The 24,064-nt window shown below is 39.8% G+C and overlaps 1 protein-coding gene across 10 annotated transcripts in view; it reads left to right on the top strand.

The window, feature by feature from the left end:
- TANC2 (tetratricopeptide repeat, ankyrin repeat and coiled-coil containing 2) overlaps positions 1 to 24,064 on the top strand; it is a 281,670-nt gene that overhangs the window by 73,832 nt on the left and 183,774 nt on the right. The window lies entirely within an intron of this gene.

The raw sequence follows: 24,064 nt of genomic DNA on the forward strand, positions 1-24,064 counted from the left end.
TTCACCACTTTTATGAAGGAGATTTTCTTTCCTTATGAACTCCTTAGCCTTTTGTTGCAGGAGTGGTTAACCTGAGGGAACTACCTGCATAAAAAGACAGGTTTTGGGAAGACACACGAGCAGGTAACTCCATCCTTTTGTGATTTTTGTATCTCTGAAGTATCACATTTACCGTTTAAAGCCTAGGAAGGCACAAGTCCTCTGATACAACCTTTGGAAAACTACACAGACAAATAACCTTAAATTGTGGTTTCTGTACAATGCCACATCTTTGTCAGATGTTCTGTGATCAGTCCCTAGTATTCCTTTTGGCTTATCTCCCAAAGCAATATTAACGATTTTGTATATGCAGAGCTTTGCAAATACGTGTTTCATTTTGTAAATGAAAAATGTTAGTTCAGAAATAACAAGATTTGATATGGCTGTGCTTCTGTGTCTGAGCAAAACAGAGAGATGGGTTTTCTTGAAAAACAATATGACAGTATTTAATAGATGAGGTTTTCTCTAATGACTATAATGGATGTTCAATTAGTTGCAATTCTGCCTTTGAAACAAGTTGCTTTATCGAGAAGTTCTGTTTGGCATTGTTCAGGGGAGGATACAGAATTAAGAAAAGGAGATGATAAGGTTTGTTATATTAACAGTATCTAAATGGAAAACATCCCTCCACTGGAAAATAGTTTTTCAGATAAGTGTTAGTCTGTCAAACCATAACATGACATTAGATGAATTCATTGCTCTCTGTGTTTTCTAAATAAATGTATATAATTCTGTATTTCTTTGAAACACAGTAAGGAAGAAAAAAAAAATCAATAAATACAAATACGTGTAGCATACGTTATTATAAGCCTGAAATTTAGTTTGTTTATTTGCTTTGCAATTCTGGCAAACTACAAACTTGATCCTTTAAAAGTTGATAAAAAAGGAGAGTAGTTATCTAATAATACAGAAAGAATTTGTCACCCTGGCACCGGCAGTGACAGAGCAGTCTTCCTGCACTGGTCTGAACAACCTGACCTGATACTCATAATCTTCCTTGTTTGCTTTGCTTACCCTAAACCTCGGTGATCTCTTCATCCTCCCTTCCTTCCTGGTCTCTTGGGATGTGAAGGAGAGGATCTTGGGGAATCCTCCCACCCCCTTGAATAAATGTACATGTATAAGGTCAGAGGGCTTAATTCTCTAGAACGTTTTCACACGGGGAGTGCAAACGTTCCCATCACCTACATCACTGTTGCCTTCCCTGTCAGGATTTTGTGGGGGGCTGGTTTTGTGAGGGCATAGTTGGGATGCTGGGGGCTCTGGATTTTTTTCAGCCAAGTGCTTTAAGAAGATTAGGTATTTACTGAATTTTAAAAATTATATTTAACATTACCATGATTTAGATTGCTAATAAGAACTTGGAAGTGAAGCTTCCCTGATGGTTTTGGTGCTCTGATTTGCCTCGTGGCCTCGGAAGCTGCATCGTCACGGGGCAGCGTGATCTGGGGGAGGGAGCGGGAGCTGCCCCGGCAGCAGGGGCAGGTGTTTCCACACCAACCCGTGTTCGCGGGGAACCTCTAACACAGAGCTACACCCGTCTCTGGGAATAGGGAAGAAACTCAAAATTGTAAGTTCCATGTTGTGAAAGTAATTTATGGGAGATTTCGGGTCTGCTGTTGATTCACCTTCCACATAATGATTTTAAATCACGTAGGTAGGTGACGGCCCACTCGGGTGTCTCTGGTGTGTGTGGGCCTGGGTGAAATGGCAGTGCGTGTGTCTGCATTTCCTACACTCCAGTCAGTTTGCATTCCAGTGCGGGAGTAAACCTCAGAAGCAGGGTTAAAGGTATGGTGTTTTTTTTTGGGGGGGGGGGAATTCAAGTGAGCACACTGGCCTTTGAAATTACTGTTCTTTGCAGTTTCTTTCATTTGCAGTGGCACAGTTAGCAAACAGGGTCAGTGGAGTCAAGCTAACAATCCCTAGATGTTGTGATGTGGTTTTGATAATTCTTCATGATTAAAAGAACACTGGTAGTGGTAACAGTATAATGTCTTCTTATTATTCCTCCTTCAGAAACTGCTGAGCAACTTCTCTGAAGAACTGTGGTTAAAATTTATTTTGACTCAGCTGGGGTGGGTTTTTTTCTTTAGTACTCTTTATGGTATTGTGGTTCAGGAACACACAAAATATTTATAAAAGAAGAATACCAATTAACGTGTATATGAATGTACAGTTACATGCAGTAATGCCAATTAAAATAAATGAATTTCTACTGCAGCATCAGATTGTGTAATCTCCTGTGGTTAATTTTGTGTATGTGTGTACTTTCAAAACTCTGCTGATAGGATTTTGTAGCTACATATTCTATGCAGTATAACTCTGTGCATGTGTATTTCTGCACATATTTAATCTCTTGTCTTAAAAATTCTCTTGTGAGGCAAGGGCACTCAAGATACTTTACAGTAATGCCTTGAGGACACATTGTAACTGCAATAGTATTTTGATTAGACTGTATTTTCTTCTGTCATAAATGGACATTCCATAAAGCTGCCAGAGAATACTGTAAAGCTGAAATGTGATCTGAATACAGTTAAATATTACCTTTATTTTTCTATTCTAAATTAATTTAGAGAGATATGCAGACATGTAAGTTTTCTCACTCAAATTCAGAATCCAGAGCTAAATTTAGTTAGGATATGTTTGTTTTAAAGTGTAAAAGGATGCTACTTTGCTCCATCCTCTTGTTCCTTCTGGCTGAAGATGCAGCAGATCACTGTGGCCAGAAGCCCTATGGCCAGGGCAAGCAGTTGCATTAAAATCTTACATTAACTCCTGCCTGCCGCTGCTTGTCAGGAATTTTTTTGAAGCTTCTTTCCCCCTAATTCAGCCCTTCCAGGGCAATTCTGTTCTGTTCTCTGAATCCAGAGACTATAAGGTACTCTATTGTTTTTATCTGTTTTATCAAGGACCTGTTTCATATTTATCTGCAGTTTGCTCATTTATACTAAACATTCATTGATCTGGGTATGTATTTAATTAGTTTACATCAAATCAATCTGCTAATATATTCGTTCCAGTATCATGTTAGTGAAATAAGCCTGTGTAATGAATCCAATCTTTCTACCTATTATAATTATCCTTGTTTCTTTTCCAAGCAGATGGACTATTTCCTTCTTACATTATCACATTAAATTAATATTAATGTAAGAGTTCAGATTCACTTTAGAACCTAGTAAGATTCAGCTGCAAAACTAAGTTTTGTTTTATTTGGTTTTATATTTCTCTTCATTTTGTGATATGTAAGTCCAGAAATCGGTGCCTTTTATTTCTAGTGGAGGCTGAGGTAGATTCTTAACATACTTTTGTCTTTTTTTTTGCATGTTAAATTTACCTGAGGCATGTAATCCTTTATAAACTAGCCCAAAGGGTCTGCTTTTTTCTTCTCAGTTAGGAATTTTATCTTGATTGTTCTTAACTGATATAATGCACACAATTTTTATCTTGAGCTTACCAGCTAGAAGCCTGCCTGTCATTCATAATATTTTTAGTGTAGGATTTTTAAAACCTGTTCTATCCTGGTTCACAGGAGAGACAATTACTTCTAACTTCCAGTGTATTATGGGGCCTTTTGGAACCTGCCACTTTATATTTTAATTCCAGGACTAAAAGAGCCCCTGTCAAATGTTCTTCTCTCTTGATTCTTGCCTTTCTGGGATAAAAGACATTTCTGTGAACATCTCATCACTGCTTTGCCAGACCTCCATGCAGTATCTTATCTATCTGATCTCTTTTGGAAGTCTAAGCATAATTTTTACCCCAGAAGAGTTTTAGAGGGTCACAATTGCTTTTTTGAATGTAATTTCAGAAAGAAATTGCTGAGTGTTGATGTCCAGCTGGGGGGTCCTATAGGTGCTGGAATAACTTAAGAAGGTACTAGAAATGAGATATTAAAAGACCTATCAGTCTTACAGAATGTATTGTGATACTGAATACCAAATGTATGCACATGTTCAGGGTATTTATTCCAAATAATAACTCAGGCCATTTCTTTTCCAAAAAGTTTGTTAGTTTTTCATAAACCCATTTTTAAACAAGTCTTGAGTTTGTTGGCAAATCCATAGCTCCTCTGACCACAGCGAAGTCTTGTCCTTGAGTTTATTAAGAATTAACTGACCCTTCTTGAAAGTTTGTTTTCATTTATATAATTTAGTGTATTTCTTCTTAAGAAGGAAATATATCAGGAAGATACGTGTGTACACATGCATGCATTTTTCTTCTTAGTAAGACGTATTTTTAGTCAGAGTATGTCTTGTTCATATACCAAGCTCTCTTCCCAACAAATAAAAGATGTTTGGACAATAAAACTTCTGCTTCTCTCCTGCTCAGCTATCTTAAAGAGGATTTTAGCAGCTAGTGCCCATGTTATTCTAATATGTATTTCTTAACTTCTGATCCACAAATACTTTTTTTTTTTTTTTTTTTTTAGTAACACCACAGATGTTAACCTAACTTGCTTTATAGCTCATAAATAATTCTTATTTGACAGCTCGGTTCACTCCTTTACTGTGTTTATATATATTTTTTTTAACTGACTCAGCTGTTCCACTAGAGTTTATCAACCTCTATATTGTTTTATGCTTCTGTGTGTGAGCATATGGGGGGAGCAGGGGATAATCCAGCTCTGTCAGCCTAAGCCTTGTCAGTATTTTCACGAATTTGAACATCACCAGCTGTAACAACAAGTGTGTTGACTAAGGCTGCCTCCATCCTATTCTGAGTAACAAGCAATGGATATCCTCACCCCACCGCTTGTGTTTCCAGAGCCCTAAAAGTGACCTCATTACCTGGAGCACTGTTTGAGTTTTGTTTCCCTATCCTCTTTGTGGCTTTTTCCACTCTCTTGAAATGTAATTAATTGTTTTATTCTTTATCTTTTTTGTTCTCAACAAATGCAGATGTATGTACTAATCTTCTGCTGGAGAGGGGTATTTAGACTTTTCTCAGCATTTCCTGTTTGTCATCTCACAGTACTATATGGTATTCTTAAATTCTTAAGATCTGCCCAGGCGGGGTTTTTCAGAGCCATATTTTAAGCCTTCTTCCTTGCTTTGACCCTCCTCTTCTAACTTCCCGTATTATGGTACAATTAGAAAACTCATTTTTTCTTTGCCCTTGTTTTCAAACCTTACATAATGACTTTCCTCCATTTTTCCCAATGTTTTAGTTCACAGATTACTGTATTTTACTGCATTATTTCTGGAATCAGGACTATTTAAAATTCTTACAGTTGGTGGAGTTTTTTTGTTTGCTTGTTTTGTTTTGTTTTTTCCCCAGTTAAGTCTTCTTGAGCACTCATAATCTTGTAGCTCTCCTTCTCAGTATTCCCAGTTTTTTGGCTTTATTTTTTGTTGGAGAACTGGCAGAATGCCATGTTTCTTAATGTCTGATTTTTATGATAGAGCAGCATCTCCCTCTCTGAAATGCTGTATTTTGGCTCTTTACTATGAGGCTTAAATTTTGGGGATTTAAATCCTTTTCCCCCACTTATATATCGAACAGAACAGTGCAGCATAACATTGTTTGAAAGCCAGGCTTTGTGTATCAGGTGTATTTACTGTTTTGATACAGGTGCAGTTCTTACTTAGTTTCTCCCTTTTCATTGAAGTAGCCTGTATCAGAGCTTGAAATGTTCTTTTTTTCCCCTCCCTCAAGACAAAATGAGTGAAAGAATCTTCAAACTGTCGCATTTGTTCAAAAAGGTTAAATCGTAGAATTAGGTACATGCATCTGGGGAGGTGAGAGAAAAATGGTGTATTTCTATGCTGATTGCTCTATTTGTTTCAAATAGCTAGAAAAGGGAGGAAGGCAAGCCCTAAGTATTTGACAGGATTGTCTCCTTTACAGCTGCTGGGATCTAGTTATTTTTCTTTTGCTATTTCCCCATTTTTTATTTCTATCAGTGCATCTACAAGCACTCCTTTTTCCTCAGTCATGCACATTTTATTTTTGACGTTTTCCTACTTGCTGGTTTTTATCCAAGATTTATCTCTAGGTCAGTGAGCCCATTCTCAGGTTCTTCTATATCAGCTTTAATCCTTCTCAAACCTTTCCCTTCATTAGCGATTCTACAGATCTGATTGCTGAGATTAATTCACTGAGGTCCCTCCTAGTAGTGGGGGCTGATTTGTCTTCCTGCTCCACTCTGAGTGCTGCTTCCATTACAGCAGCCATCTCCCCTTCTGCTTCATAAGTTGTTCTGAGCTCTTTAACCTCCAGAGAGTTTCTTCCAGGGAAAAGAAAAAGGCTTTTTAAACTGATCCCTTATGTGGGCATCCATTCTGCAAACAAGGGAATCGATTTTTGAAATTAAAGGGGTCAGTAGTGATAATGTTTGCAGGTTGTGCCATTTCCCCTCCAGAGCTCTGCCCTTAGGCAGTGGTCGGAGCCTCTGACACTGCGCCATCGACTACCTTTTCTCACTCCAAACTTATCTGAAAGCCTTCACTGTGCACCCTTGGTGTTGAGCTGTCAGAAACTACAGTAACAATGATTTGCTTTTGTGGATTATATGTAATACTTTCCATTGAGTGTTGTACTGACAGAAAGCAGTATTTGACCAGAGCTCATGGAGTTCACTGGTCTTCTGTATAAGCTTTGGTTTAATGCAAGAATGAGCAAGATGAGAAAGGAAGGGGTACTGGTGATGGATGTCTGGGGCTGTGGGTATAGCTGTGGAAGGTGCTTGCTTATTGCTGGAGAAGGAAGGCAGGAGGCTTGGAAGAAGAGCGGGAAACACGAGGTTGGGAGTGTCTTTGTTCCTCATGTTACATGGTGCTTGTTTCTACTGCATTTGCCAACAGTTTCAGTGGAGCTGTATAATGAATATTCTAAGAACCTTTAGAAATAATTTCAAAATTTCCTTGTAGATATTTTTTTTTCCCAAAAGGTATTTTAATAAACAGAACTGTTCAGTTGTGCAACCTAGCTGCTTTAATCCCTGTTGACTAACTGCTGAATGCTGCTTAAAGAACACAACTGGCTCTTTTCTGTACTGATAACTGCTAATAAACCTTTAAAGAGTTTTGAACAGCCTCTTCATGCATAGAATATCAGTGTAGATAGTATGAAAGCTGTAATAAGGTTGTTATGAACTGGAGCTCCCTAGTCATTCTCCAGATGGTTTCCACCAGAGCTTGCGTCTGTATCTTCACAGGAGAATGTGAGAAGCTGGAAGGTGTGTGCCAAGAAGCATGAGGAGGTCCCCAGGGACAGGGAAAGGCAAGCGTTATACCCATCGAAGGGAAATGAGGGGGGTCTAGGAAACAGAAGCTTGACAGCCTCAGCTTAGTCATGGGAAGAATTACAAAGACTTCTTCAAAGATGTTTCCAGGCATGAAAGACAAGAAGGTCATTGGGAAAAGCTGATACAGAAAGATTTACCAAGTTGCAAATTGTGCTTGAGCAGCCTGATTGCCTTCAGTGATGAAGTGCCTGGCTCTGCAGGTGGGAATGGGGTGGTGGACACAGCTTGCCTTGCCTTTAGCAAGGCTTTCAACACAGTCTTAAGACCCTTTTTCCCAGCTGGAAGGGATGTGGGCTAGATAGATGGACTGCAGCCTGAGAGGAAAGCTGCCTGGACTGTCAGGCTTGAAGGAGGGTGAGCAAAAGTTCAAAGTCATAACTGGTGGCCAGTTGTGAGGAGCATTCCTCAGGGGTTGATACTGGCATAAATCTATATACCATCTTTAGCGACAGCCTGCACAGGGGATGGAGAGCATCCTCCCCAAGTCTGGGGGCAGCACTGGCTGGGAGGCGGCAGCTGATATGTTGGAGGGCAGGGCTGGCCAGGCTGGAGGATCTCGATGGACTGGAGGAACCTTATGGAGTTCAACAAGGACAAATGCAAAGTCGTGCTCGTGGGACAGACTAACCCTGTGGCCAAGGAAATGGATAATGGACAATACCATGGTCTTCTGGCTGGGTGCTCATGAAGAGGTGTGGTATCAGGGCTCCAGACTTTCTCCTGACACATATTTAGGTATTTAGTTGTTATGTGCACAGAAGTAGAAGCACGTGGGTAGGTAGAGAGGCAGAAAAAACAATTGCTGAATTATGAAGAAGCAAAGAATGGTCAGTGCTCTCAAATGCTGCCTCTTTAATGGCTTAAGTTGAGTGCCCAAAACTGGTAAAAATATTGTCTATAATCTGCGTGCTTTAGATTTACATTTGTAAAATGGGGATCATTCCTCATCCCTTACTCTTGCAAATGAGCAGTCAATTTTTGTACAATACTTGGATATTTTGACAAGTACTGAAGAGGAGCTCACAGCTGTTACTGATTTTGTCAAAATCTTTTACTGTGTACTAGGTGAGTCAACATGTTGAGCTTTAAAATGCAATACTGCACAGGTGCTAAGCAAATCAGAAGCATCAATTCTCTTGTTAAATCTAGCAGGAATTTTTGGGGCTAAGGAAAGAAATATGTCAGTATACTATTACAGTCAGACTGCAGGAACACAGGTGTGTAAGGGGGACAATAAAATATGTGTATTCAATGTAATTTTGGATACATCTGGGATTTCGTGTTGGTGGTAACTTACGTCAGTGGGTAATTAATGACCGACCACCTGCCTATGGCTGCCTTACTCTCGCTGAACCAGTAGAGGGAGTAGAAGTTTTCTGACAAATCCTGTACCAAAAGCTGTGCTGAAGTGCACCATGCTGATCTGCAAAGGAGATAAAGTTGTATTTTTCCATGTCAAATGACCTTGCCTTCCCTTACTCATCAAAGAAAAAAGTTTGCTTGTACACAGTTCAGAAAGACTATGGATACTTGTTTCAAAATATAATCAATTTGAGGGATTTGTTAAGCCAAACTGGGAAAGTGGATTGTCCTTTCCAGGATGTCTGAGGAAACCTTAATAACTACCATATCTATATTAGTTTTAAAAATACAAACAAGTCAATTAAGAACGAAGGTTTATAGCTGTGAATTCAACTATTTAATCTGTGAAATCAATGATGTCTAATGACTGATCTTTGGCTTCCTCTACTGGAACAAGCCTAGCCCCAGTTCTCATGCAAGCAACAAACTTGGATTCCTTAACTTAAAGGACAATTTAAATAAAATGAATAATCTAATCTGTAAAAATGTATTTCTGTTTTTAATACAAGCAAATTAAAAGTAATGTTATTCACAATCCTGGAAGCTTATTAAGTATCAAATGTTTATAAATAGAGAAATTGGTTTAGGAGTATTCAACACTTGCACGTTGATTTTTGTCATTTTACCTTAGTGTATTGAATATATCATGTCTGTTTTCTTGTAATCAGAATTTCATATGGCACAAAAATAATCAAACCTGTTCATGTGCAGCAAAAATAATTAAAATGGTGGAAAGTTCAAGCTAAATATCAGGCTTTGTGTTTCTGTTCTTTTTGAATGTTGCAACTGTAATTTCTATTTGCAGTGGAATTCTGCCTGCCAGGATTTCAAATTAATCAATGTCAATCATAGAAAGCCATAGGTAATTTCCTTTGCTAATTAGCTTGTGAATTTTCACATCACATGACTTGGCACAGTTTCAGTACGATTTTCCAAGCAATAAGTGACATGGATAGATGAACTGGGTGGGTTTCTCTCTCTTTGTATAACGCACAAGTGTGCAGTACTACAGCAGGAGCCTGTGACTCACAGGGGCAGGTGAGTTGAATTAATCTCTTAGGAATGAATTCGGCTCTTCGGAAAATGTTCTTTCAAGGTTGCTTTTCACAACTTTTAGTACTAAATTTAGTTTTTTTGGAGACTGCATTATCAAGAGATTTGTGAAAGGCTTATAGTTCAGTGCCTTTTCTCTGATTAACTTGTAGTAATAGGTTCAGTGAGACCACAAGAGAATAATCTTTCAGCAACAATATCTAATTTTTTTATGCAGTATAGGCAATACAAAGAATATAAAGTAGAAACTTTGAGTGGCAGAGCATGTGGCACAGATGCTACAATGCAGAAGTCATGCTTTTTGTATTTGTTTGGGAAGAGGGAAGGAAGGTTCTTCTAGGTATCTGTTAAATATTATAAAATAACGTGGAAGGAAGAAATATTAACTGCTGTGTGGGATAGGGGGGAGTCTATATTCCCAGTTCAATTGTAAAATATCAGAATGCAAAATAAGCCTTTTGTCTCCTAATTTCATTTTGTGTTTACGCTTCTAAGTATGATGATAAAAGTCAAGATGAGACTGTAATGGGGTGGCAGAAGGTATTATTAGGTTGTTAATTTATTAAATTTCATTTTCAATATGCTTGATCTTTCAGCTATCCAGTTATAAAGTAAGCAGCAAAGAATATATAGAAAAAGATGGATGAGATGTGATGACAGTCAGGAGAAGTTGTAGTTATTGCTCTGAAAGAAGCATTAGAAATACCTCTGTATGTCAGAGACAGCTTTGAGTGGAGAGATTAATGTACTCTTTGGCTATAAGGCAAGCTGAAGTTATGTCCCGTGGTGGTTTTAGCTTGATAGGATCTGAAATGCTAACCTTGAAGAGCTGCTGTTGAGATAGGAGTTGAAGCAGCTTTAGCAAAGGTATGTCAGATGATTGTGAGGAAGTTTCTGGGACTTCACAGTAGTGCTGGTTTTTTTTTTTTTTGGTTTTTTTTTTTTTTTTAATTATTTATTGTAAAATTTAAGTTTTGTATTTAATCACAGTTAAACAGTTTGCAGTTTCATAACCTTTTGCAAGAAGGAAGGAGTCTCATGAAACACCATTAGAGACTGCATGCTGATTCTGTGCTCCATGTGCAAAACAGTTTTTGGATATCAAACACTTCTGTACTGGCTGGAAGTGTTCTCTTTTACAGAGTGGCAGGAGTATTCCTGAACAAAATGAAACAAAGCCTACTTAATGAATTGGGGTTTGTTTTTTGTTTTTTTTTTTTTTTTTTTTTTTTTATTTGATAATTGAAAAGTGTACTGGGTTTGTGTGGCAAGGTTTTGGCAGCGGGGGGGCTACAGGGGTGATTTCTGTGAGAGGCTGCTAGAAGCTTCCCCTGTGTCCAGTGGAGCCAACGCAGCCGGCTCCGAGATGGACCGACCTGCCGCCAGCCGAGGCTGAGCCCCTCAGCGACGGCGGCAGCGCCTCTGGGATGATGTATTTAAGGGGAAAAAAGCCCCAAACCAAACAGCAACTTCAGCCAGAGAAGAGAGCAGCGGGACTGTGTGAGAGAAACAACTCTGCAGGCACCAAGGTCAGCGAAGAAGGAGGGGAGGAGGTGCTCCAGGCACCGGAGCAGAGATTCCCCTGCAGCCCGTGATGAAGACCATGGTGAGGCAGGCTGTGCCCGGCACCCACGGAGCTCCACGGGGGAGCAGATGCCCACCTGCAGCCCGGGGAGGACCCCACGCTGGAGCAGGGGGATGCCCGAAGGAGGCGGTGACCTGTGGGAAGCCCACGCTGGAGCAGGCTCCAGGCAGGGCCTGTGGCCCCACGGAGAGAGGAGCCCACGCGGGAGTGGGTTTGCTGGCAGGACTGGTGACCCCACGGGGACCCACGCTGGGGCGGTCTGGGAAGAGCTGCAGCTGGAGGACTTTGTGGAGGACTGTCTCCCGTGGGAGGGAGCCTGTGCTGGAGCAGGGGAGGAGTGTGAGGAGTCCTCCCCCCGAGGAGGAAGGAGCGGCAGAGACGCAACACATGATGAACACCAACCCCCATTCCCCACTCCCTGCGCTGCTCGGGGAGGGGAGATAAAGAAACTGGGAGTAAAATTAAGCCTGGGAAGAAGGGAACGGTAAGGGGAAGGTGTTGTAAAATTTGGTTTTATTTCTCCTTACCCTACTCTGATCTGATTGGTAATAAATTAAACTAATTTCCTCAGGTTAAGTCGGTTTTGCCCATGACACTAATTGGTGAGTGATCTCTCCTTGTCCTTATCTCAACCCACATGCCTTTTGTTCTGTTTTCTCCCCCATGTCCAGCCGAGGAGGGGAGCGATGGAGGGGCTCGGGGGGGCTCCTGGCCTGCAGCCGGGCTCAGCCCCACACCGGGCCGTGCTGCAAGCGGTGCAGGGCGGCGGGTCACCCCCGCGGCCCGGCCAGCGCTGCTCCCCTTGAGGAGGTGACGGAGCCACTTCGCGTGGACCACTCACTGCTGGGTTTCTGTGCGCGCACCCAGTCGGTGGATCCCCGGTGTCTTTTGAAGCATAAGTAGAGGGCAGACTGTGCCTGTTGTGGTCCGTGGTGGGTGTATTTTGAAGAGGTTGGTTTGTCTTCAGTGCTGTATCCAGAGAGCTGGTCCCTCTGGCCTTTCATGTCTGTTAGCCAAATCCATTTTCATCACACTCTCCTCAGTATTATTAATTCTTATTAGTCCAAGCATGCCTTTACTTAAATTTCTACCAAAGATGTGGGGTTTTTCCATATCACTTTTTTTTTTTTCCAGTTCCTAAAGATAAATATTATTTATATTCAGTGTGACTTATCCATGGGAAGTGTTGATACAAATTCTTGCATTTCTTTGACATTGACAAATCTTGAAACCATATCGCTCCATCCTAGAACTATATTCAAGGTATGATTCATATTTTTATTTTCGAGGGATTTTTGTGCACTAAATATTGGCCATCTTATATAAAACCTACTGACCTGTAGTCATTTGTTCTAATGCATGGTGTATACAAATATGATCAAACATGACTCGATGAAGGTTAAAATCTGCTCCCTTCTCCTGCATCCTCCTCTTCACCTCCAGGGTTTCTATATGGCTTTTCCAGGGTGGCTGTTTTAATGTGGCTTTTACAGGTCCCAGTTCAGCACTGTGTATGCAAAGTTACTGGTTTTGCAAAGACACACGTTTAACTTAATTCATATAAGCATCTCTTTGATGCATGAAGTACCTGTACTAAGTGTTGGTGAATCCATGTCTGTAATGTCATTATTACACTCTCTTTATCAGAGTTGCACTTGCTCTTCCTTTTTTCTTTTCTCCTTAAGGAAGAGTAAGTATCTAGTACTTACAAATATTTTTAATGGAAAAATAATCTTTTCTTTATAAGAGCATTGATTTTTAAACTGTCTTCTCTTTAGAAGTCTCTCTTCTTCAGACTGTTTCTACTGCGTGCACAGAAACTTTTACTCTCAACATTTGTATGAGGACTTTTTTAATATCAAATATATTTTTAGAAAACTCATGGATAGTTTTTGCTAAAGCTTCCATTTTTAAATGACCTATATGAGGGAATTGTGGAACTTTTTGCTGCAAGATCTTTCTGATGTGGAAGGATTTTTTTTTTTCCTTTTATATCATTGTTTTCTTTTTGAGGATGTGATTGGTATAGAAACCAACACATACTCTCCTAGCATACAAAAATCTCCAAACAAAATCTTCGCAAGTTAGGGACGCAATTTTACGAGAAGCTTGGGAAGGGTGTCCAGATCTTAGCAGAAGGTGTTTTGGGTCACTTAAGCAGGTTTGCAAATAATTGTCTTCTGTTAGTTGAATTATGATAAAGTCGTGCATGAAACCATTTGTTGTACTTCAGAATGGTTATCAACCATGGACTCTCCTCTGAGACCTCTGTTACTAATTGATGACAGACAAAAAATACTCGGATTAACTGGACCTTTGGCCCATTCCTAGAGTAAGAAATTAAGATAAATTAAGATCATGGATTATTTCTTGATTGCAATATACTGATATAAAGGGAGGCATTTAATTTATATCTGAATTTTCTTTTGTTACAATTTCAAGTGAAATATTAATATATGAATTTGCTTTTATACAGGATACAAATTAATCTGCTTTTAGCTTATATTAAAACAATTTCTTTCACTGATACCACAATAGTAGTGAATTTAAATGATTTACCACGTTGTTCTTGTCTGATCTAAATGATTGAGTCATCCACTTAAATGTTTTTTAAAGTATTCCTTGAAGTATTCCTTGTTCACAGTGAAATATCTTGTTCTCATCACTGAGTTGCCAACGCTGTTTTATTAAAAGGAATAAAGAGCTATGGAAAGCTTTCGTGGTGCTGTTTCTGCATTTTTTTTTTTTTGTTTAGAAATTCAAATTCAAAAAATGTGTCTGTATTTTTAATTGGTATATTAAATGAACAAATCTTGTTTGAAAGTTTACAACAGTGCTGTGCTATTAAATACAGACATTTAGAAGACTTCAATAGATCAAAGTTCTAAAATGTGAGAAAAATTTGGATTCTAGGTGTCTAAATATTACAGCTGCCTTTTATTATTATCTGCTGATCCAAACGGCTGATAAATGATCATTTGCTAGGAAATGTTGCCCTAAAAGCTGACCTGCAAGATAAAAGCCCACTAACAGTTTATAAGCTGAATATCCAGCTATTCTTTATCTTCTCTTTGTTGACAATTAAACAAAGCAAGAACTTTTTGCTCACTGCATATGCCAGAGACACATCCTTGCTATTAAATGGAGACATATGTCTCTGCTGCTTGTTCTTTGTGCAACCAACAAAGTTTACATCTTTCCTTGACACACTCTAGAGAGAAGATCGTCACTTTAAAATACATGTGATGTCGTGAAAATAAAAGTTCTTCAGTTATTTTCTGAAGCAGCTCAGGAGGGAGCATACTGTTTGTTCCTACCTGCTCAGCATCGCGCTTGGGAGAGGCTGGGACAGGGTAAGGGCAGGAGCCGCACCCGAAAGCACCTCAGTGAAATTAGGGCACAGTGAGACAAAAATCCCATGAAACAGGGGCTACTTTGTAAGTACATAATGACAGCAAAGCTGGCCTTGTCATAAGAATTTGCTTGTTAATTCAAGTCAGTTTTCTTAATTTTCTTCCTGTTTTCCTAAGAGAAGTATTTCCCACACTGTATGTTGTATCACTTATAGCATTATAGTTGCAGAAAAGTATACTGACTGTGAGCTTTTTGATATTTCTGGTATTTTATAAACTCATATTTTTAACAAAACAGGGATATTTGGTTTATTCAGTGTGACAAGCTTAAACTGAAAGAGTAATTTTCATTTTACTAAACAAATGGATCCAGTTTTTAATTGGAATAAATAAATTCTTTGGATGTGGGCCATTTTTAAAAGAAGTCATTATAACTTTACTTTTGACATATTTTCCAAAAGTTTTTAAATGTCAAATGAGCAGGAGTATGTAGGCTTCTGGGCCGCTTCTGAAAATCTTGTTGTGTGGTTACCTGCATTTTTAAGTGACTGGATGAGATTAATTTGAAATGTGGTCTCCTACCTAGTTCCTTTTAAATTCAGTAGGTTAACAAAAAGGAAAGGTGTATTCTGGAAAATTAAAGAAGCATCTTTTTTTGAATTTATGCACATTTAATCCATTCATGTTGTAATATACTTGTTATGTGGTTGTTTTTTCTTGGTTGTTTAGTCAGTGGGTGTTTTGCATGCAGGTTCTCGGGCATCATGGTGCACAAGAGGTTAATGTCAACTTTTTTTTTTTTTCTTTCCAAGACAGAAAGTCTGTTAGTATTTTGTAACTATACTTGGCAACAGGAATGATTTATCACAGGGTGCTTTTTCCAAATGTGTCTCTTTAGGACACTGTGCATGAAAGAAATCCAGGCGGCTGGCCTTCCTCCAGCTTCCCCAGCAGCGAGAGTGAGTGACGGAGCAGCTCAGGGCCGGGGAGCCCGAGTAATCTCCTGTGAAAGGAAGAGGTCCTTCGGGCTCCGGGGGGGAGAAGCCAGGGAGAAAGGAGGCTGGTAGATTCGCCTTGGCTGTGTGTAAGGTGTCCTGCTGGCTGGTGCTGCTGCTGGCACCGTTGCCTTTGCCATGTGCTGTGGATAAAGCAGTGTTGACAACGGAGAGGATGGCTTGGCCATTGGTCTTGGCCCGTATAGCGAGAAGGGAACATTGTGAGAGAGCTCCTGCCTTTTACTTCCTTAATTGTAAAAGCCTCTTTCAGTGAGTGCGGATAAGCTTCCTTGAGTAAATACTGTGTGCTGTCAGCGATGGCCATAGATCTTGGCTGTGGATTTGATCGAGGATTAAAGAACTTCTTCACAGAGCACAATTTCTTTGTGTGGATGCTTTACTTCCCCCGTATTTGCAGGTGAGCTGGGGAGTATCCTCTGAAGTCTGTTGGCTGAATCCTAGAGATGAGTGTCTTTAGAACAGGAGAATGACTCCCTGTTATGTCTGAACTGGAGGTATCTGAAGCAATCTGATTATTTAACTTCACAGGCAGCTGGACTGCAAGCAGTTGCATGTAAGAATTGTAATTAAGATGACTGTGGATCTATATTAACTTGTTCTTCTATTGACGTGCATATGAATTTCTTGTTAGATGTGAACAAAAAAATTCGTAATTATTAAGCAACCAGTACATGCTTGACATACAAGTTAATTCTTAACTTTCTACGTTCTTCCCTTCTTATGATCTAACTAGTGTGAATTTTGTGTTCATGTATTATTTAACGTATTTGTGAAGTTACAACCAACTTAGAGTTAAAGGAGCATTGCAGAGTTTTCCAAAGTCTTAATGCTTTAAATGAATTTTAATGAATTACCAGTATTCTGAGTTGAAGTTAAAACTAATTTTAAGTTTCCAATGCATTTTCCAGCATTCAAAGTCAGTAATATTTCATTATGTTACACATTTGTGCTCATCATGTGTTCTATTTGTACTGTAAATGCTCGGTCACGTGAGCAGTTTTTTGGGCTGGAAGTGTTTTTCTAATCAGCAAATGCTTTGTGCTGTGGTACTTGGCTTGGGTTGGGCAGTAACGTAAAAATACGTGTAAAATAGTGACAACAAAGAGGTAAACCCATAAAAATGCTCCATTTCCATGACACAGATGATAGAAGTTATCCAAGCATCCTCTCTGAATAGAAATTCAAATGCCATCTCCTAATTTAACCTGTACATTCTGGAAAACGTTGTGATTTTCGGATACCGATGTGAGCTGTAAAACAGGAGTGGAGCCAAGAAACCTTTGCCAAAAGTGGTTTGCTGCCAGCTTGGTCGTGCTCAAAGACCCCTTTTATTTCATGTCATGTAATACTGATGTTAAAATTGCAGCCGTTGCTTATGTGCATCAGTGATACTGGGAATGTTCATAAAACGTGGAAGGTGACTTTTACAGTGATTTAATGGAGTGTAAATAAAGCGCAGGCTAACTAAGGTGACACTGCTGCTTTGTTCATACAGTGCCCCAGACCCCTGCAACCACTGGGCAAGTCTGTAGCCCACAGGTTGGGGAGTTCTGCTCAGCAAAACTGATGGAAAGAGAAGGTACTCTACTATAAAAGTGAGATTTGAAAAAGTTCCTGAGCTGCCACTGCGTGAAGTGCTTAATAATTGAGGGTATGAGGAGCCAGACAGCTGTGATCACTTTTTAGTAGTAATGAAATCTCTGTAAGTCTGCCTTATATGTAAAAATCTTAACTGTGTCATCTGGTTGAATTTTGAAAATAAATGTTTCAAGTTAAAAATGACGTATACAAACTTACATTACAAAGTTGAAAGGGGAGGTTAAGATCAAGCTTGTTTCTGAGTTGGATGTGTAGACTCGAGTGATAGGCCTGGGTTTAGGTGCTGCTGTGGTGCCAGGGCCACGTACCAAACCCGGCGTTTGCTGAGCCAGTCACCAAGAAGTCCCCGAGTCTCCTCCTGGCCGTGGATCACTACACGCTGTGCTGTCTTGCGGGTGGAGGAGGGAGAAAGGATCTTTAAAACGTGCATTGAACTGGATTCATAGGTGTGAAGAGGATGCAGGAGGGTCCTGATGGTATTTTAAGTGCTCTGTTCTCATCCTTCTGTTGTTTACAGTAGGCTTTAAAAAGGAAAAATGTGGCTAATAAAAAAGGTACTTAGGATTAGTCACTATGAATTGGTTTAAAATGTTTCTCTATAGAGAAACATGCTCAGAAGTTTTCAGTGTTGTTTTTCTAGACTTGGAGCAGTTTTAAACAGCAGTTACAGTGAAACCTGGTCATAAAATTTGTAGTGTTGCTCCATAGCTGAGGTGTGTTTTGGGACAGCATAGTGATTAACCACAGACTAGATAATGGAGTTGAGTGATGATCAAAACTTAATTGGGTATTACTCAACTTCCAGTACAATGCCTAGGTACAATTTGTTTTAAACGGGGTAATCACAGTGGACAGGAAGGCTGACACCTACTTCAGTAAACAGCTCTGTAACAGCTTTGGGATAACTTGCTGGCAAAGTGTGAGTGTCTGCCCTCCTGCTAGCTCTCACCTTGGACTAATTACTGCACTGAATTGGTACAAAAGGTAACAGAACTCTATGAAATATTTTTCAATCTGAAGAAGGTCAAGATAACTTTGTTTCATTCTCTTTAGTGCTATCGGTGGCTGTCTTTTAGCTTGAAACCAGAGGGGCAATACATAATGCATGCAGAGTTAAAAGGAAATCAGAGCTTCAAAAAAGAAAGATCCTCTGTTGGGTGGTAATAAGTGACTGGTGAGAACCTGAGTGATGGGAGAGGAGACAGTGGAGCAGGAAAGTCAGTGTTGCTTTGAAGGAAGAAGAAAATGGCTTTTATCTTTCATGTGGCAATTCGTATGTAAGAGTGGACAAAGGATTTTACCAAACAGCATTTGTGTAAAGAACATATGTCAAGTATATGTTGACATAAATGATCATGCTGCTAATGAGCAAAAGCTGATCAGCAGATGGGCATCAGATGAGTGCTGTGCACCATCTCGCCCTCTCGTAGCAGGTCCATAAGTCACCGAGTTCCTGAGCTTCAGCATCAAGTCATCGCTGTTAGGAGCAGAGCCCCTAAACCCCCGGGCTCTGCCCCGGAGAGAGCCGGCACCTTTGCCGAGCTGCCCGGGGCCGGCGCCTGCAGCCTGCTCCCGAGAGCTGGGCGAGGAGCAGGGAGACTGCTCAGCGCCCCGGAAGGATGGAGGCCAGAGATTTTTAGAACTTGGAAGCAGTTTTTAGTAGGAAATCGGTAACTAGAGGCTAAACTCTGTGTTGTGTTATGAATTCTTCAGCTGAAAAAAAGCAGACAGATGTGCCGCTGCTTGGTTTGCAGAGGATCTCTGAGCAGGAGGCACCCAGGGATAACATCGGTATCCTTGTTTGCAGAAACCTACGGGCTTGTTGATGGCAGTACTCATTAAAAAATACTGCCATTATTTTTCCCTAATGTGACATGGGAAGCTCCTGTATGCCCCAGTTTCCGTGTCCAGCTGTGTAATCACCACCTCTATTTTAACTGCATAGGTACAGTGCTTTTAAAATTAATGAATAAAATATGCTGTGTAATTTGCAAATATTACTAACAACACAGTTTTTTACTTTAGATATTCATCTTGTCATACAGTCATCTTCCCACCTAAAAAAGCAAAGGGTATAGCTTCTGATTAACATACGCTTTATGCAGTATAGGTGTCTCAGACAAAATAGTTATTAATAAAGAGAAACAAGAATGATACTTTTTCCATATGAAATAGGTGAGATGAATTGTATCTCAGATTAGATGTGCCTGGTTTTTTCCAGTGACAAATAAAAGGTTTGAGATGATGAAGGTACAGATCTGTGTCACTGATGGCTAAGCTTATTTAGGATTCATTCTGCTCCACAATAACCCAAATGTTGGTTTATGTGATTTCTTAAGAAGTGTGCGTGCCTGTAAATGCCAGGAAGAAAACCCCACTTGTCCTTGTGTCTGAGATTCACGGGAAGTAATGCTGACAGTGTATCTTGTAGGAGTAGGACTTAAGTTAATAAATTTATTATGACAAGGGCTTTTTCTTACTGTGTTTTTGTACAAGCTGCCAACACAGTAGGACCCTCATTTCAATTCAGGCTTCCAAGCACTGCAGTAATAAAAATAAACACAAACATACTTGCACAGGAATAGAGTTAGTTTTTAGTTCTGCAGTTGCTCTTAAGTAGACTTGTGGCCCCTGGCTGTGTGGGTTGTTTTTTTTGTGTGTTTTTTCATAAATTAGAAGTAATATGGGTAGTTAATCAAAGATATCTAACAAGCACACAATGCACCTTTACGTTTTGAGGTACATTTATGAAGTGCGTATGCTGTCATACACAGTTCCAGCAAGTGTCCATTCCGTGCTCCTAAAGAGACGAAGTTATTGCCATAAAAATGTAGCGGGAAAGGGGTTGGGAGGGAAAAGCCAACTTTTTGAAAGGTGCTGAGGCATTTCAGCAGTGCAGTCACTTGCTGAGTGATCCTTCACTGGGTCCATGTTGCAGCTCCCTCAGTAAATAAACTAACGCCGTAATTCATACTTTGCTCAAATGACCTGCCTCGATGAGAGAGGAACTTCTATGATAAATGGATGGACTTAAGTATGTTTATGAATTGCCAGAGCCTCTTAAGCCAAATTGCTATTTTTACTTCATTAATTAGAGTGTTTCCATATTGCAAACAGTGATGGTTTTACCCCAAAACAGATGGCTTGCTCCGTAGGAAATCTAACAACATGAAAATACCACATGCGCTATTCACTGATTAAAGTTTTACTTACGTTCTTACCCTGAATGAGTTTGCATCTTTTTTCCATTATAAAACATGAAAAATTACAGCTTACATTTTAAATAATTTAGTGGCTAAGGCAAAGCACAAGAAGTAATAATCTGCTTTAAATGATTTTGTATGGTAAGGTTTAATAGCTCTTTTTTTTTTTTTTTTTTTTAAAAAAAAAAAAAAAAAAAAAAAGAAAAAGGTCATTTTCCATGTTGTTAATTTAAGAAATCGCAAGTCTCTGGGGATGCAGGGATAGGAAGGTGGCATGTAGAGCTCGGGCAGGCAGCTGCTCGCGCTGAGGGAAGGCGAGCGCCGAGCCGGGAGCTGCTGGAGCTGGGCCGGATCCTGCGCGGGGCCGGTGGTGCTGGAGCCGCCCGGCTCCCGCATCTCCTGCTCCGCTGCCTGGAAGGTGGTCAGAATGGTGCAGGAGGCTTTGGGTTCAGAAAGGATTAACCTTCAGCGGGCTTCAGAGGTGGGTTTGCATCGCTGACTGAGGGAGGAGACAATGAGGAAAGCTGAAGAGGTTGGTGTTGCTTGGGGGATCTTTTGTTTCCCTGCTTGCTTCAGGAGGCAGCTATAGGTGTTAGAGCACTGGTGTTGAAAATTTTCAAAAGCTATGTGGTCTTCTGAGTTTAAAAGTACATGAAAATGTGTGTGCCTCTTGTTTTCAAATGTTTACAGAATGTCTTGTGGAAATGCTGATTTGCATGTAGAAAAAGTTCTGTTTTAAATCATTAGTTGTGGCAATCAAATATGAGATTTTTTTTCCACCCTTTGTAAAATGAAACACACTCTACATGTCTCTTCATCCTTTCTTCCTCCTATTCTCCACCTTTTTTGTTTGTTAATTTGGTTTTGTGAGTATAATAATGCCAGAGAGTATTAACAGGGGAGTCTCAGCTGAGATCTGGAAAATCATGGGAATGAACATTTCATATTTTATTGATAACTATAGTACACTGTTTAGTTTGCATTCTGAATAACAAGGGTTTAAATTATTACTGGTGTTCTTTTTAAAATAACATGCTTACAAAAATATGTCATTGCACACTGAGGAAGGAAATAAGGATTGGGATGGGGGGTCATGAGGATCCCAAGGACACAGAGATAGGAAGGCTTAGGTGAAGCTGGCTTTTTGTATCATGAGGTGCTTATGTATGTGTATATTTTTAATATATTTTATTTGTATCATTTAGTTCATTAAGCAGTGGTAATAATAACATTGCATTGAAATTTATTAACAACAAGTAAAAGTATAATTCTGTTCCATAGCCTTGGTAGGTCCGTTCTTGCATTGTATCATTACTAGTGAGAGTGCTATTTATTTTATGAATACACAGATTTCAAAGAGGATTTGGTATGTGGGGTGCTTGGACTAATATACTGCTGGTTCACAGGCTTCGGTCACAGGGTGCCCTGAGCTGAGGGGTGCGGAGTAGGGGCTGAATTTCCCAGTAAATCTGGGATTTCCCTCCCAGGCAGAGACGTGTGGCTGGTGCAGCCAAAATCTACATAGCTGTCACTTCAGCCTGTAGTGCACTGTCATTAGGGCAGAGAAGTTGCTGGATTTGACTTGTAATCTTTTTAGGTTTCTGATAAGATTGCTTAAAAAATTCAATTCCGATGTAGCCAAAACATAAGGGGAAATATGTGTTTAGCGTGAGAGTGCTCTTCCATTTAGGCTGTTAAACCTTGACACTGGAGGAGGAAGGGCAGGAAGGCAGAGGGATTAATGTCGTGAAGGTTTGTGTGTGTTCATGATCTTGAATAAATACAGGGGGTTTTTGTGATGAAAATGTTGAGTTTTTAAGTCTGGCTAATGCTTGGCCAGTCAGTTTTAATATTGTATTTAAGGAGTTTGTTTTATTTATAAATGGATGATTACATGTTTTAATATTTTTACTTACATGGAGGGATGCCCCCTCCCTGGAAGGGTTCCAGGCCAGGTTGGACGGGGCTGGGAGCACCCTGGGCTGGGGGAAGGGGGCCCTGCCCGGGGCAGGGGGTTGGACTGTAGATGATCTTTCCAGTCTCTTTCAGCCCAAACCATTCCGTGATTCTATGTTTACTGGAGTATAATAATCTATTTATTCAGTCAGTTTTGTTCTGTTTGGTTCATTTCTCATGCATACCTGTTCCCCACCCCTTATTTATTGCAATGTTCAAGGAAGAAAGCCCTGTGTTTGAATTTAATAATGCTTTATAGTGCATATTTCTTGGTTCAATTAAATTGAATAAAAAGAAAGCCATCCTTGCTTCCTTTCTATGCATAAATCATGATATTTTTCAGATGCCACTTAGCAGTAACTGGCTTAAAACGAGAATGATGCAGCAGATCTATAGGTGCTAAAAATAGTGTACCATAGTAGTGAGAGTACCGCTGAAGGTATGTCCTCTAGTTTGTTAGATATCTGTCTTCCCTTATTGTTAACCATTTCATGGTTGTTACATATAGCTGGGACTTGCAGATGAAACAAAGGTGAAGTTGTCTCCATCACAAAGTACAGCAATAATGAGTTTATCTGTGTACTCTCAGAGCACTGTGAAGGAATGGCAGCAGCAAGGCTATGAATTGACTAGTTTTGTTGTATTTAAGAACTAAAATTAAATTTATAGTAATGATGCCTTCAGTTAGACATCTTCAGACTGTTCCATCTCTGTTTCTTCGTATCTGAAAGTATCCTGAAAATTTTCATCGTAGTTCTTAATGATATCACTGCACTACACTGGCATGCTCTGCAGGACCAGATTATACCAGATGTGTTTTCTGCGTTACATGAGCAAAACAAAGATAAATGCCTTGAAATCTTCCAGGAAAAAAAAAAAAAAAAAGAAGAAAGTTTAAAGTTAGTCTATGAAGTGTGAAGTGATCACACTCCTTGAGATTTTTTTAAGCGTGGGCTGATGAAAAGCCTTGCAGCAAACACAGGCTCTGGAAAACAATTTTCACCATTAGTCTCAAACGTATTTAAATTTGGCTTTAGAAATTTATGATTTTCGACTTCAGTGACACTTCCTACAAGAACCCTTGGTAATTGGCATTCGGACAGCAGGGTGTTGCAGTCAGACCCGGTGATGAATTGTCCTCTGGCTGCTCCCCATTGTGGACACCCTTGAAAAGGGGAGAATAGCGCCTGTTAGCCGTTACATCTTCATTTGTGGTTAGATGGTCCAGCAAAACACATGTAATAACTTGATCAAATGAGTGTCCTCTTTCCTTTTTAATTGAAAATATAAAAAATACTAGCTGTATAGCGCAACTGTTTTATTCTCTTCGAAATCACAGTACTTCAGCCCTCTTTGTAATAGTTAACTTCTCTGGAAGTGTGAAAATAGCATAGGTATGTTAGTGATGGTGACTTAATAAGGAAAGAGGAATCACCTTGCTGAATCAAAGCCAGCAATAGTGAGTCAGAAAAATCAGGTAATGGTCCTATCTGTACAAGTATATTTCCCATGATAAAAATCAGCTGTTACTGCTACATTCTGCTTCTTAGCTGATTTTTCTAAATTATCTGATATGTTAATAGAGAAGTAGGCTGGAGACAGCTGTTTCTTGGTGTTACATGCTGAAAACAAAATGGCTGGTATATATT

Source organism: Tyto alba, unplaced genomic scaffold, assembly GCF_018691265.1.
Source record: "Tyto alba isolate M040663 unplaced genomic scaffold, T.alba_DEE_v4.0 Super-Scaffold_12, whole genome shotgun sequence".
In the NCBI taxonomy this organism is placed as follows: domain Eukaryota; kingdom Metazoa; phylum Chordata; class Aves; order Strigiformes; family Tytonidae; genus Tyto; species Tyto alba.